Raw genomic sequence first — 15,297 nt, 5'->3', positions numbered from 1 at the left:
TAATGCCATAATCATTATTTAGGCCATAGCTAGAGAACCACGACTGCACACCTTACAGGAAGGATGTGACTTAACTGGAGGTGGTAGAAGGGAAATTTACCAGGACTTTGCCAGAGGTGAGGGATTTTGGCTAGGAAGAGAGACTGGATAGGCTGGATTTGTTTTCTTTGGTGTACAGAATTATAAGGGGTCTAGATTGGCACTTACCCCCTTGGCAGAGGTTTCTGTGACCTGAGGATATTAAGTAAAGGCAGAAAAGGAGATTTGAGGAGCATATTTTTGCACTTGGTGGTTGAAACTTGAAACGAGGTGAGAGGTATGTACTCTCAAACTTTTAAGAAAACCTTGCCCAACTACCATCAGGATATAACCTATAACACCAGAGGCCCCAACACACTAGACCACTGTTATATTAAGATAAATGCCTACTTTTTCATGCCCTGGCTGTATTTTGGTAAATCGGATCACTTGGCTGTCCTACCTGCATATAGGCGGAGACCAAAGAACAAAGCTCCAGAGATTAGGACAACAAAAAGGTGGTTGCAGGAGTCAGGGGAGTGGCTTTAGGATTGCTTCAAGTCAGCGCACTGGGCTATGTTCAAGGACTCATCTGTGGATCTGAATGAATATACCATGATTTAACGGACTTTATTAAAACAGCTGTAGACGAGTGTGTCCCCATAAATCATTCAGTTTCCCCAATTGGTAGCATTAGATGAACCATGAGCTCCACAGTCTACTGAGAACCACATCATGGGCATTCAGGTCTGGTAACCAAGAAAGTTACAAAAGATCCAGTGTTACGTGACCGGCAACAATGAATATAGAAATGAGTCAGGTTTTATAAACATAAACATTTATTAAACTCTGCTCAAAATTAGTAAAAAGAAACAAACAAAAACCTTAACCGGAAGTAAACTGCCGCTCAGTACTAGTTCTTAAAGCGGTAAATGCGAAAGCAGTCTTAAAGTGGTAAATTCAAACACAGTTCTTAGAATGGTAAATTTGAAAGGCCAAGAGATTTATACAGTCAATTAGGAGAGACTTTCCTGAAGTAAAGAATTCCTCGAAGACTCAACGTTACTGTCGATCCCAGCCGGAACCTGCCTTGTCCACAGGATTCATGACGACGGAAATAAAATGGTTTAAAGGCACTGACCTTTTTCCTCCATAGACTAGATACTCCACAACCTTTTCTGCTGCTTTTAGCAGAGGTTATCTCATGCAGATCAATCTTACTTGAACAAATTCAATAATAGTCGTTTCTCTCCAAAACGGTTGAACAACTCCTTCAGGTTCCCGTCTTCACTTTCCAATATTACTGAAAAGGTACATCAACAAATCTGGCAGCTATTGGTGAAACTGCCGGCCCAACACTTCTGTACCTTACAATAGAAAGTAAAACTCGGGGACTTCCGGTAGCGTTCATGGAGTGAAGTCGCGTTCTTGACTCGCTCCATTACCTCTGAGTTTTTCTTCTTATGATCAGCTATATTTTAATTAACCATTAAGGCATCTACTTTTACAATACTTTGAAACAAATTGGGCTCTTCGATAATCGGATGTTTTTAAGGTCTGCTATGTCTAAGAATGGAAAAAACGGGAAGGACGGCAAACCTCCGGGTAGACCGAAAGGTACCGATTTCCCTCTGACTGAACCACCGGTGACTTTGAAAGCTATATCGGAGCTAATTCAAAGGGAAATTTCAACCTCTATTACGGAGCTGATTCGTGAGGAAATTTCAATTAATTTCCAGAAAATTGCCGATTCAATCGAGAAGATACAAATATCTATTACGGAACATCAGTCGGCTATATATGATCTTCAAAAATCCACGCAACAAAGTGAGCTCAAGATGGAAAAAATCGAAGAAACAATTAATGTAATGAAGAAGAAACTCGACTTTCTGACCTTTAAAAACTCTGACTTAGAATCCAGAATGCGACGGCAGAATCTTTGAATGATTGGGGTGCGTGAAGCTGTTGAATCTGATAACCCTATGAAGTATTTTTCTCAACTTTTAAAAGATGCATTTCCTACTGTATTTCCTGACCAACCACCGTTATTGGATCGTGTTCACAGAGTTCCATCATACTCGCTTAGGTCAGATAAACCTCAACATGTCATTTTACGTTTTCATTACTTTCAAGACAAGGAGAAACTGTTTCGTTTCATTCGATCTAAAGGTTACATTGATTTTTTGGATCTTAAGTTCCGATTCGTGGAGGATTTCAGTAAACCAATTCGGGATCAACGGGTTCGTTACAGATCTGTGATGTCGGAACTCTACAAGATGGATTTAAAACCAGCGCTGCTTTACCCTGCACGTCTAAGGATTCGTATGTCGGATGGAGCTCTCTGTTTTTTGAATCTCCATCGGATGCCCAGAGTTATCTGGATCAATTTTCACCTTCAACATCTTAATCGTAATTTTTAACTATCTCCGTTGATCGGAGGTTGTGAATTTGTCAGTCTTAATTTTTTTTTGCCTTATATGGGCAGAAAAGTTTATTTTTGATTATTAATATGGTTGCTAAACTTTCTTTCTAACTGCGTCATTCCTTTCTTTTTCCCAGGGGATTCTGGGTGGTTATTTCCTCACCGTCATTTTACGTATTTCCTTTGTGGCCTTAAATTTTGTAGTTTTTAAATCTACTTTGTTTTGTAGGTTTTTATAACTAGTTTATGTTAATAATCTCATTTTCTTTTGTTTTGTTTACTCATAGGGTCTGGGGTTTGTTGCGGTTTTTTTATGTTTTCTGGCTTTTACTCTGTTATATTAAGTGTTTTAATTGAGTTACCTTTTTTTATTCTTTTACTGTTTTATAATTAGCTGATCTTTTTTATATTTACACTTTTTTTAGGGAGCGTATACCGGAAGTCATGGGGGTAGTTTTAGTGCTTGCTTCTTTCGGGCTGGTCTGCGTTAGATTTAGCCTTGGGGTCATGGGGTGGGGGGTGGTGGGAGGGGCTTCACGTTTTAGTTTCTTTCTTCTTGGGCTATGTACATTATTGAAGTATTGGTTGCGTTCTTCTTCCCGGTATCTCTTATTTGTTCTGTTCCCTTTCTGGGTTCGTGGGTCGAGCCTATCGTCAATCCTCCTTGTTGCGTTAATTTTAGCTCGAAATTTATATCCTGGATTAAACTGTTATATCATTCTCCTGTGGCCTCGGTCCGTACTAACTCTTTAAGATCACCTTTTTTCCCTCTTTTTCGTGGTACTCGACAAGGTTGTCCTCTCAGTCCTTTATTATTTGATATTGCATTAGAACCTCTTGCAATTGCCATTCGAGAATCTCCAAATATTACTGGGATAACTCGGGGCTTAAAGTCCCATAAAATATCACTCTATGCTGATGACTTACTCATATATTTCTAATCCCCAAAAATCCATCCCTGCTGTTTTAGAGCTATTAGCACAATTTGGTCTTTTTTCAGGTTATAAATTAAATCTTAGTAAGAGTGAACTTTTCCCGATTAATAAACAACTTCCCTTATATCATAACTTTCCATTTAAATTGATTAATAATTATTTTTCATATCTTGGGATTAAAATTACTTGTAAATACAAAGTTTATTTAAGATTAACTTTTTACCCTTAATTGACCACATTATTCAACTTTCATCTAAATGGTTTCCTTTATATTTAACTTTGATTGGTCGTATTAATGCAGTTAAGATTTTTTTTTGCCAAAATTTTTATATATATTTCAGGCATTACCAATTTTTGTTCCAAAATCTTTTTTTGATAAAGTTGACTCCAAAATTTCTTCATTTATTTGGCAAAATATAAACCCGAGACTGGGTAAAATACATTTACAGAAAGCTAAGAGAGATGGAGGTTTAGCATTACCTAACTTTAGATTTTATTATTGGGCAATTAATATTCGACATATAAAATTTTGGTTACTTGACCAGGATATACTATCCATTCCTAAATGGGTAGCATTGGAATTACAATCTGTTCAGGGTTATACACTTGGCTCTATTTTAGGTTCCTCTCTTCCTTTTGATTTGAAACGCCTTAAACAGGTATCTAACCCAATAGTTAATACGTATTTGGTTTCAATTCAGAAAATTTTTTGATCTTAACCAATTTGGGCTAGCGATTCCTATTTTAGGTAACATATTTTTTCCTCCCTCTTTTACGGATCGTGCTTTTCAAATTTGGAAGACTAAGGGTGTTTCACGGTTTTGGGATTTATTTTTAGATGGTTCCCTTATGTCTTTTGAACAATTATCTAATAAGTATAATTTATCAAGAATACATTTTTTTAGATATCTACAAGTTAGAAATTTCCTAACAACTATACTTTCTTCCTTTCCAATGCTTCCTGCTACATACATTTTAGATACTATAATTAACCTTAATCCATGTCAGAAAGGTGCATCGGCTATGATTTATAATATTATTATGAAACTTAGGAAAGCTCCATTTGATAAGATTAGGTCAGATTGGGAACAAGAATTGGGATCTATTATTTCCGTGGATGACTGGGGGCAGATTTTACAATTAGTCAATACTTCCTCTATATGTGCTAAACATTCCCTAATTCAATTTAAAGTTGTTCATAGAGCACATATGTCCAAAGATAAATTAGCTCGCTTTTATTCTCATATTAATCCTTTTTGTGATAGATGTCCGGGGCAGATAGCCTCTTTAACTCATATGTTTTGGTCTTGTCCTACTCTGGAAACTTTTTGGAGAGACATTTTTAATATTATCTCCAAGGTATTGAATATAGATATCTCTCCTCACCCTATTACTGCTATCTTTGGACTACCTAAAATTTCCAGTAATCTTTCTCCTTCAGCCCGTAGAATGATTGCATTTCTTACTTTAATGGCGAAAAGATGTATCTTACAACATTGGAAAGAGCTTAATGCTCCAACTACCTTTTTTTGGTTTTCTCAGGCAATATTATGCTTGAATTTGGAGAAAATTAAAAGCAATCTTTATGATTCCTCATTTAAATTTGAACAGACCTGGAGATCTTTTATTCAATATTTTCATTTAATGTAATATATACCCTTCTTGTTTTTTTTTACTGTTTTTAATGGAGGTCGGGATTGAGAACGTGATTTTAAGTTTTTTTAACTCTGTTTGGTTTCAAGTTAGCCCATTGCTTTGCTTTGCTTTTAGTTAGTTGCACGGTGGGTTTTTTTTGGGTTTTTTTTTTTCCTTTTCTCTATTGATATATATATTAAAATTAGTATACTATTATGTTACCTTGGTATGTTATGTTTAAATTACATTGTATCATTTTTTTGGTATTAATATCTCCTGTAATTTTATTATATTCTAACAGTGTATTAGTGCCTATATGGCTTACCTTTTTGTATACTTATTCAATAAAAAGATTTAAAAAAGAAAAGGAAAGTAAAACTCCGTTTTAAAGCTATACTGCATCATGAGATTAATAAGCAGCGTAGCAGAGTATTTGACTAACGATCTAACTGAAAACTAACTGCGTCACCAGGGGTCTACACTTATATACCTGGTGAGAACAGGTCATCACGTGACCTCACATTGGCGGGAAAATTACATCATGTGACCTCTGCAAGACCATTACATCATCCTCATAAGACAATCACAGGATATCCGTGAGGTATGTAACATCCAGGTACAATCTCCCAATGATCCTATAATTTTAGTCTCTGAGGCTGACGGGCGGACAGCATTCAGGAGGGTGAACCTATGAAAAGTATCCTGGCCAGATGGGATACCTGACCAAATATTAAACATCTGTGTTGATCGACTGGTTGGAGTGTTCACTGAAATCATTAACCTCTCGCTTTGGCAGTGTGTGGTACACATCTGCTTCAAGCAGGTTTCAATTATACTAATGCCCAAGAAGAACTGCATCAATGACTATCACCTGGTAGCACTTGCATCCACAGTGATGAAGTGTTTTGAGAGATTGGTGATGAACCATATCAACTCCTTCTTGAAAAGCAACTTAGATTTGCTGCCATTTGCCAACCAGAGCATCAGCAGATGCCATCTCATTGGCTCTTCACCCAACCCTGGAACATCTGGACAGCAAAGATGCAGACAACAGAATACTCTTTATCAACTACAGCTCAGCATTCAATACCATTCTCCCCTCAAAGCTGATCAATAAGCTCCAAGTCCTTGGCCTCAATACTTCCTTGTGCAATTGGATCCTTGATTTTCTCACGTGCAGACCCCAATCAGTTTGAATTAGCAACAACATTTCCTCCACAACCTTCCTCAGCACAGAGGTAGCACAAGGCTGTCTGCTGTCTAGTCCCCCGGCCAACTCACTTTACACTTATAACTGTGTGGCTAAACAGCTCCAATGCCATATTCAAGTTTGCAGATGACACCATTGTTGTAGACCGAATGAAAGGTTGTGGTGAATCAGCTTATAGGAGGGAGATTGAAAATCTGGCTGAGTGGTGCCATAACAGTGACCTCTTACTCAATGTCAGCAAGACCAAGGGGCTGATTATTGACTTCAGGTGAAGGAAGCCAGAAGTCCATTCTCATCAGAAGTGGAGAGGGTTAGCAACTTTAAATTCCTTGGTGTTATTATTTTGGAGGAACTGTCCTGGGCCCAGCACATAAGTGCAATTACCAGCAAAGCATGGCAGCACCTCTACTTTAGGAGTATGTGGAGATTCAGCATGACATCTAAAACTCTGATGAATTTTTATAGAAGTGGAGAGTATATTGATTGGCTGCATCACAGCTTAGTATGGAAACACCAATGCCCTTGAACAGAAAATCCTACAAAAAGTAGTGGATACGCCTAGTCCATCATGAGTAAACCTTCCCAACCATTGACCACATCTACATTTATTAAGGAATCATCACTACTCTTTAAGAATTAAGGTCACTATGGATAAGGATAAGTATGAAAGTATTAAATTGGGGCAGGGCAAATTGCAAGAGTGTTAGGCAGGAAGTAGAGAGAGTTAATGGGAACATCAGGTTTTTTTTTTGCAAGTCTATATTTTTTGTAGAGAGTATTTTAGAGATCAACTGCATGGAGACGGGACAATTTTGTTCCAGTAAAAAAGAAGGCAATTACAGAAAATAAGGGAATCTTGGATTATGAGAAAGGTGGTGAATTTAGTCAATAAGGGAATGTAATTAAGGTTTGGGAAACTAGAAAAGAAGTCCAGTAAGGAATTAGGAGAGCCTGGAGGAATCATGAAAACCTTTTAGCAAATAGGATTAAAGAGAACTCCAGGGCATTCTATACATCAAGAACAAGTGGATACTTTGCAAGAGGGTAGAACCACTAAAGGATATAGGAGCTGGTGGAAGACATGGGCAGGAAAGCATACTATGTGTCAATACTTATCAAAGTATGTATATGTCATTTACTTTGGCACACCTCAACAAGATTTTCAATCTTCCTCCTATATGCTGATTTGTCACTACCTTTGATTCCAATGAGAATGACATGGACGATGGTGAAATTATGGTGTACAGCATCTTAAAATGCTAGGGCATTTTGAGATAAAGGAGGTAGTATTGGATAGCTTGAAGAATGTTAAGGTGAATAAGTCCCCAGGCCACATGGGATATACTCCAGGTTACTGAGGGAGGCATGTGATGAGATTTCTGGAGCCTTGACCAATATATTTGTGTCCTCTCTAGCCTCAGGTGAGGTCCCAGAGTACTAGCGAGTAGTTAATATTGTTCTGTTTTTCAAGAAGTAAATAGAGATAATCCTGGTAACCAGAAATTGGTGAATCTCAGATCAGTGTAGGGAAGCTATTTCAAAGGAATCTTCGGAATAGGATTTATGAGCTTTAGAAAACCACGGCCTAATTAGGAACAGTCAGCATGTTTTTTTGTGGGACAAGTCAATTCTTACTAGCTATTGAGTTTTTCAAGGGGTTGATAAACATAGAACTGTTGATGTTGTCTACATGAATTTTAGTAAGATGTCTAGGTTCCTTGTGCTAGGCTCATCCAGAAGATGAAATTGCATGGGGTCCATGTTGAATTAGCCTTTGGATTCAAAATTGGCTTGCCCTTAGATGACGGAGTGTATTCATCAATGGGAGATATTTTGACTGAAGGTCTGCGTCTAGTGGTGTTCCACAGGGATTCATACTGGGACTTCTGTATGTGATTATGATTTTGGGTGAAAAACCTGTTGGGTGAATTAGTAAATTCACACACAATGCAAAGATGATGGTATTGTGGATATTGTGGAAGATTGCTAAAATGATACAGCAGGATATAGAACATTTGCAGATATCGGCAAAGAAATGGCATATGGAGTTAAAACCTGTCAGATATGAAGTGTTGCGCTTTGGGAGAACAAGCGTAAAGGGGCATTTCAGAGTTAATGGCAGTGTTGATGTACAGAGGAATCTACAGAGAGAGTCCCAAGTTCATGGCTCCCTGAAAGTGGCTGCATAGGTTGATAAAGATGGCCTTTATTGGTTAAGATATTGAGTTAAAAATTCAGGCAATTATGTTGCAGCATAATAAACTCTGGTTAGGCCGCATATAGAGTATTGCATTCAACTCTGGTCACCCTATCATAGAAAGATGTATAGCCCATCCCTAATTCTTTTTGAGAAGGTGGGTGATGAACTACCGTAGTCCTTCTAATGAAGGCAATCTGTATTGGATAAGGATTTCCAGGATTTGGACCCAACCACAATTAAGGTGGTATGCAACTTGGAGGGGAATCTACTGGTGCTTGTTCCTGTGCATTTGAAGCTATTATTGTCTGTTGTCAACATAAAAGATATGGGAGGAACTTTTGAAGTCGATTAAGCTTATAGATGGAATGGTGCGCTCTCTGTCCACTCGTGTTAGTGGTTTGCATTAGTGGGTAGTGTACTCGTCATAGACTGCTTTGCCTGCGAACTCTTTGATTCGGAACTGCACTCATCTAGATATATCAAGTATGTTTTACTACATTTCTGTACAATATCCAGTTTTTGATTTGCGCTTTGCAGCTACTGCAATAATATCACTGATCTAGATGAGCCTCTGGTAACCCCGAGGAAATTGAAAGTGAGGTACTGGGTGTCTGCAGTGCTATTGAATGTCAACGAGATGGTATTTTGTTTGCAACTTTTGTGGCTTGAATGTTCTTTGTTACTTAACAGCTCATGGTTTAATATTACCAAGGTCTTGCAGCATGCAACCATAAATAGCTTCATGTTGAGGGATTATGAGTTGGTACAGATGGTTGATTGGGCTGACCATCACTTGATTCACTTCATCTCTGTCAGCCTGGACCCTAAACAACAACATCAGCAGAAATGCTGCTGCAAGGAGATCAATGTTGAAAATCTCAAGGACCTTGCAATGAAAGCTCTTCTCAGTTAGTGTTTCACAACCAATCTGATAATCCCTGACAAAAGGAGCTGCGTAAAATTCATGTTATTTTGACTACCTTGGAATTTACCAAAATGAGTTCCATTGAAGAGACTGCTGGCTTTTCTATTAGAAACCTTCTGGTATAGTTTGATGAGAATAATTAGGAAGACCAGAAGCTGATTAATCATATTGCAAGGTAATGCTGAGCTGGAAACACCTCCAAACCCACCCCAAGGAAAAGCAAACAGCTCTACAGGGAGCTGAAGGCTGAGGTCCCACAAAAAAAACCTAAAGGACAGACAAGTGGATGGAGTGCCAGGAGATTCAGTTTCTCATTAATGACCACAACAGCTCCATCAAAAAATAGACCAATTATCCAAGGCCCCACTCCACAAAAAGGCAAGGACAGAGTTTGTTACTAAAGAACAGTAAGGCAATCACTATTTGTTTGAAGAAGCAGTTTGAAGTGCTCTGTTCATGAGGCTAGAGGCCTTGAATCTATTCCAAAGCAACAATTTGCTCCAATTTGTTGTAGCCCTGAGTACAGATGGGTATTTCTGCTGAATTTCCAAAACTTGGCAGAATGAAGTTCAGGTACACTTGCATCTTCATCTTAATAATGGAAGACATTGTTAATCTGAGGGACTTCAGAGACACAGTAATTGAGGCATCTGCTAGAAAGGTGGCAAATCATACTCCATTAATTATACAACCATTATCGGTAGAATCTCAGGTGGTGACTAGAGGGCGTACAGGAGTGAGATATGCCAACTAGTGGAGTACCGCAGCAGCAACCTGGCATTCAACATCAGTAAGACGAAAGAGCTGATTCAGGAAGCGTAAGATGAAGAAACGCATACCACTCCTCATAGAAGGATCAGAAGTGGAGAGAGTGAGTAGCTTCAAGTTCCTGGGTATCAAGATCTCTGAGGATCTAACCTGGTCCCAACATATCGATGTAGTTATAAAGAAGGCAAGACAGTGGCTGTACTTTATTAGGAGTTCAAAAAGATTTGGCTTGTCAACAAATACACTCAAAAACTTCTTTAGTTGTATTGCAGAGAGCATTCTGACAGGCTGCATCACTGTCTGGTATGGAGGAGCTACTGCATAGGACCAAAAGAAGCTGCAGAGAGTTGTAAATCTGTTCAGCTCCGTCTTGGGTACTAGCCTACAAAGTACCCAGGACACCTTTAGGGAGCGGCGTCTCAGAAAGACAGCGTCCATTATTAAGGACCTCCAGCGCCCAGGACATGCCCATTTCTCACTGTTACCATCAGGTAGGAGGTACAGAAGCCTGAAGGCGCACACTCAGCAATTCAGGAACAGCTTCTTCCCTTCTGCCATCCAGTTCCTAAATGGATATTGAATCTTTGGACACTACCTCACTTACAGTATTTCTGTTTTTGCACATTTTTTAATCTATTCAATATATGTAATTGATTTACCTGTTTGTTTATTATTATTATTTTTTTCTCCGCTCGATTATGTGTTGCATTGAACTGCTGCTGGTAAGTTAACAAATTTCATGTCACATGCTAGTGATAATAAACCTGATTCTGAAATAGGGGCCTCCCTGTAACCTGTCATGGAGAAAAAGTACATGTCCTCCTCAGTTGCCTCTTCCCAGTGGTAACCAGCCGGTTTCCAATTCCTTGAAGGACCTAACTGCTAGTCTTGTAGAAAGAGACACTGCACTGAGGCTATTGCAGATATCATCCTAAAATGCACTGCAGTCACTCATCTGGGTTCGTGTGACAGCACCTTTGAAACCTGCAACTCTACGGAAGGGCAGCAGGTGCAGGTACCCCTCCAAATTCCACACCAGTCCTGACTTGGACACACAATATATCATCATCCTTTGATAATCACTGGTTGTAAACCCTAGAACTCCCTTCCCAAAAATACTGGGAGTTCCTTTGTTCAGAAGAATTGCTATTCAAGAAGATAAATCCAGCCAGCAATGCCTAGATCTTAGATCCAGGGAGAGAGTGGGAATCAAAATTGGGTTGGACTTTAGTGTAGCTTGGTCTCTATTGGTCTGATAGTCGGATAAACTGCCGATTGTAGTCAAGTATGGTAATGCATTTGGGAACTTTCCAATCTGGAATCCAAAGTTCAAATCAAATTACATGCGTCTCCGTATATATCTCTGAGATTCATTTTCTTGTGGGCATACTCAATAAATCTATAGAATAATAACTATAATCACCCAACTAGGGTGTTTAACTGGGGTGTTTAACCAGAGTGCAGAAGACAACAAACTGTGCAAATACAAAAAGTTGAAATAATATTATCCAATAATAATATTTCAGCTTCTCCAACCTGAAAATGTAGGCAGACAACTTCTCTCCTTCCTCCTGGAATGTGTGCCTAAACTTCATCCATAAGATTGGCTGCACTTCCCTGTAATGCCAAAGCATCTTCCAGAGCTTGTAGATAATTAGCTGACTTGTCTAATGAAACTTCTGCCTTGAGTAACCTCACTATATCAGCCGCCAGACCCTGTAAACTCTCTACCAGTCTCATATTATCTGAGCACTGCCATTCATCCAGTAACTGAGATGTCTGCTCAACAGGCCTCATATTCTTCTTCCCCATCGGGTGTGGGCTTGACCCCAGAGAATACTCCCAGCCTACAATAGCTTTGGGTCTCCAGAGATATACTTCTGCATTTATCAACCAGTGAAGAAACTGCCAAAAGCAGCTCAGTTTAAATCAACAACTAAAGAATGCATTAGGCCTGTCAGACAACTCCTTCCCCTTACTCGGCAGAAACAAGAGCAACTTTTCTTTAAAGTCTCCGCCCTCAGCTGTGGGAAAATCAACTTCCCACTGGGCATCCTCGCCTACCCTCCCCTTTTCTCTGAAAGTATGGATCGTCTCTCCCCGGACCCCAATGGTAACAGACAGATCCACTCTCATTGTGTCAGCACTAGTCTGAACTAATACCACATCTTTCCCTGCCATTTGGTCAGACTGCTGCTCCATGATCGGTAACTTTCCCTCATACTTCAATGTTACTTAAAACCCCAATCAACAGTTCATCTGGGCTGCGAATATTCACCCCACTCAGAACACATGCATTAGTTACAGGCAATCTCTTTAAATCACACCAACACTTAATTCCTGCAGCGTCCATAACCACATATCTTAATCACTTTCCTGGACAATAGTTTAACACAGGCTTAAACACAAACCCATTTCATCAACTCTTAGGGCAATCACACAGCATTAAACAATTCAATCCTGGATGATAGCCCCCACAATGAAACCTCTTTTTAAACACAAAATAATTTGCAGATGCTGGGGTCAAAGCAACACTCACAACACGCTGGAGGAACGCAGCAGGTTGGGCAGCATCTATGGAAACAATCAGTCAACGTTTCGGGCCAGAATCCTTCGTCAGGACTGAAACCTCTTTTTACTAGTCGTCTCTGGAAATGCGACTCGTTAGCCCCTCGTTAACAGCCACTGGACTTCATGGCGAGAAGTCCACCTTTCTCAGGCTCTGTACGTCTAGGGTGCATACAACTTTGGTCCCACCAAACCTGTGAGGGTAGAATGTCTTGCCCACCCAAACCCCGGTTTGTGTGGATGCTGTGTGATTTACTGCCCCCCTGCAATTGTCTGTCGGCAAGAAATAACAGATCGTACACTGCATACAAATATAAAGAAAGTATATTTATGAATGTTATCTTAACCAAAGAGTTATTAAAGAAAAGAAAGAAAAAAAACTAAAAGGGCCCATTATAACCAAACAGTCAAATGTGCACATAAGTTGGAGCTGATCTTGAAGTTGTCAGTAACTAGTGGTCTGCGTGAAAGCATACACCACCTTCCAAATGTCACTTGAAATCCATCTCGAACAAACAAGCACTTCCACACAAGTATTTGTCGTTCATCCTTGAAGCCATTCATCTGCAGAAAGCACCTTGTGCAACAGGGACGGCATCCTCAGCCATCTTCCCTCCTGTCTTCTCCCAGCTCTCGCCAAAAAAGATCTTGACCCACACCAGTATCCCTTACAAAACCCTGTCCGCCCGGTGTTTTCTAGAACCTTCTCCCATTTCCACCATCCTAATTGGTTGACACCACATTCCTAAGAGGTAATCCTGTTATTTTAGCTCAAACCCAAACAGGCTGAAAGCAGAACGGACTACTCTTACATTTTTCTCGGCGGTTGATCGGGACAGGACTGCGCAAGCGCGTGCAAGTCAGTCCATGAGTCAGCAGGAGTATTTAAAAGAGAGCAGTTTGACGGAGCGGGTGACAGAATAGAGGGAGACAGAGTAGGAAGGCTTTGGCTTGAGAGGCTTCGGCGAGCAGAGGCTGAGGACGAGCTTCACTCCAAGTGAGGACCCCTGGAGAGTCTTCGGCGAGAAGGTTGAGAGAGGAGACTATGCCACAGTTGGAGAGGGTGAGAAGTGATGAAGAGATGACCGCTAGGCTGATTCAGTGTGCTGTGTGCATGATGTGGGAGGTCAGGGACACTGATAGTGCCTCTGGCTCCTACACCTGTGGAAAATGTGTCCAGTTTCAGTTTCTGAAGGACCGTGTTGCAGCACTGGAGAGGCAACTGGATGACTTTAGGTTCATCCGGGAAAACGAGAGTTTTCTGGACAGGACCTACAGCGAGGTCGTTACACCGAGGATACTGGAAAAGAGACGGGGGGCGACAATGAGCAAGGAAAGGATGCTTGAAGTACAGGAGACCCTGGGGGATGTGCCTCTCATAAACAGGTTCACCCTCATGGAAGCTGTCGGGACAGAAGATGATGCCAGCCTGAGAGGCGGTCAGGTCTGCGAGTCAACAATTGGCGCTGAAGCAAAGCCAAGGAGACAGACGTCAGGCAGAGCTGTGGTAGTAGGGGACTCCATAGTGAGAGGTACATAAAAGGGTTTCTGTGGCAACAGGCGAGATTTAAGGATGGTGTGTTGCCTCCCTGGTGCCGGGATCCAGGATGTCACGGACCGATTGCAGGGAATCCTCAAGAGTGAAGGTGAACATCCGGAAGTGGTGGTGCATGTCGGCACAAATGACGTGAGGAAGAAGAGGAAAGACATTCTACAGCGTGACTTCAGAGAACTCGGGAGAATGCTGAAAAGCAGGACTTCCAGGGTGGTTACCTCCGGTTTGCTTCTAGTTCCTCGTGCTGGAGTGGGCAAGAACAGGGAAGATAATGGATCTGAATGTGTGGCTGAGGAACTGGTGCGGGAAGCAAGGATTTACATTCTTGGACCATTGGGGTATGTTTTGGGGTAAGGATGAATTGTACGAAAGGGACGGGTTGCACCTTAATAAGTGGGGCACCAGCATTCTGGCAGGCAGGTTTGCCTCTGCAACACAGGTGTGTTTAAACTATGTAGTGGGGGGGGAGGGGACAAACTGGAAATATAAGAATAGAGATAAAGGGAAAGTGAGAATAAGAAAAGTTAAGAAAGACAGCAGAATCAACAGAGCAGAAAGCTCAAGAAGGGATCATACAGTATGGCCAAGTGAAATAGGAATTGATATGGGAGGTGAGGGGAGTAATTAATTAAAAGTATTATATATGAATGCACGGAGTATAAGAAATAAAGTAGATGAGGCACAGTTGGAAATTAGTAAGTATGATGTTGTGGGAATAACAGAGACATGACTTCAAGTGGACAGGACCTGGGAAATGAATATTCAAGGATATACGTCCCATCGAAAGGACAGACTGATGGGCAGAGGGGGCGGGGTGGCTCTGTTGGTGAGGTGGCTCTGTTGGTGAGGAATGATGGGGGGACATAGAATCAGGAGATGTAGAGTCAGTATGGATAGAACTGAGAAATTCTAAGGGTAGAAAGACAGTAATGGGAGTTATCTACAGGCCCCCAAACAGTAGTCTGGATGTAGGGTGTAAGTTGAATCAAGAGTTAAAATTGGCATGTCGCAAAGGTAATGCTACAGTTGTTATGGGGGATTTCAACATGCAGGTAGACTGG

At 40.6% G+C, this 15,297-nt stretch overlaps 1 protein-coding gene across 4 annotated transcripts in view; it reads left to right on the top strand.

The window, feature by feature from the left end:
- rab24 (RAB24, member RAS oncogene family) overlaps positions 1-15,297 on the top strand; it is a 66,074-nt gene that overhangs the window by 4,828 nt on the left and 45,949 nt on the right. For 2 of the 4 annotated variants that reach the window (XM_072263664.1, XM_072263661.1), the window contains exon 2: positions 5,483-5,611. The exons of the other annotated variants lie outside the window; for them this stretch is intronic. The gene's annotated coding sequence lies outside the window, so the exon portion shown is untranslated. The remainder of the gene's footprint in view (positions 1-5,482; positions 5,612-15,297) is intronic. 4 annotated transcript variants of the gene reach the window in all.

This window comes from Mobula birostris, chromosome 7 (assembly GCF_030028105.1).
Source record: "Mobula birostris isolate sMobBir1 chromosome 7, sMobBir1.hap1, whole genome shotgun sequence".
Taxonomy (NCBI): Eukaryota; Metazoa; Chordata; class Chondrichthyes; order Myliobatiformes; family Myliobatidae; genus Mobula; species Mobula birostris.
Note: the sequence above shows the minus strand (reverse complement) of the source record. Positions and strands in the feature narration are given on the sequence as shown.